The sequence below is a fragment of the Neomonachus schauinslandi genome, chromosome 3 (genome assembly GCF_002201575.2).
Source record: "Neomonachus schauinslandi chromosome 3, ASM220157v2, whole genome shotgun sequence".
In the NCBI taxonomy this organism is placed as follows: Eukaryota; Metazoa; Chordata; class Mammalia; order Carnivora; family Phocidae; genus Neomonachus; species Neomonachus schauinslandi.
This window is the reverse complement of record NC_058405.1, coordinates 24,631,929-24,632,831: the sequence shown is the minus strand read 5'-3', so window position 1 is coordinate 24,632,831 and position 903 is coordinate 24,631,929. Positions and strand designations below refer to the sequence as shown.

The 903-nt window shown below is 40.1% G+C and overlaps 1 pseudogene; it reads left to right on the top strand.

Moving 5' to 3' along the window:
* The first annotated feature begins 401 nt into the window (after positions 1 to 401).
* On the top strand, positions 402 to 644 carry LOC110585922 (annotated as a pseudogene).
* Positions 645 to 903: the final 259 nt, after the last annotated feature.

The following is a 903-nucleotide window of genomic DNA, read 5'->3' as shown; positions in this document are numbered from 1 at the left end:
GGGAAGACTGAAGGATTTCAGCGACAAAGATTAGGAAAAAACCAAAATATCTGTTCAGGCCATTTCTTTCTTCCTTTTTTTTTTTTTTAACATTTTATGTATGTATGTATGTATTTATAGAGCATGTGCGAGCGGGGGCAAGGGCAGAAGGAGAAAAAAATCCCAAGCCGACTCTGCTCTGACCACAGAGCCCAAGGCCAGACTGGATCTCACAGATCCAGAGATCATGACCTGAGCTCAAATCAAGAGTTGGGTGCTTCTACTAAGCCACTTAGGTGCCCCCGTTCAGGCCATTTCTATTAAACATTGTACTAAAGAGTCTAGTGGGTGAAATTAAGAAAAAGAAATAAAAGATCACAGAGAATAGAAAATATTTGCAAATCATTCTGCACTCACGCTCCATGCAAAACAATGCCCAGGAGTTTTTGGACCTGTACGTGTGGTGGAAATATTCTGCCAACAACCACATCATCCAGGCGACGGACCATGCATCCAGCCAGATGAACATGATGGAGGTTGACAAGGTGACAGGCAGGTTGAACAGCCAGCCAGTTTAAAACCTATGCTATTTGTGGAGCCATTTGTGGGATGACTCCATCCTCGAACAGGCCAAGGCCTGTGGCACCATTTCAAAGAACTTCTGACTGTAGAGGATCACAGATGTGGAATATTTGTCATAAATAAATAGCAACCCCCTCCTCCCAAAAAGAAAATATTGGTAAATTATATATCTGATAAGAGTCTAATATCAACAACATATAAAGAACTTCTATAACTCAACCATATAAAGACAAATAACCCAAATTAAAAATGGGCAAAGATTTTGAACATACCTTTTTCCAAAGAAGATATACAAATGGAGAATAAGCACCTGAAAAGATGCTGAATATCATTGGTCATCAC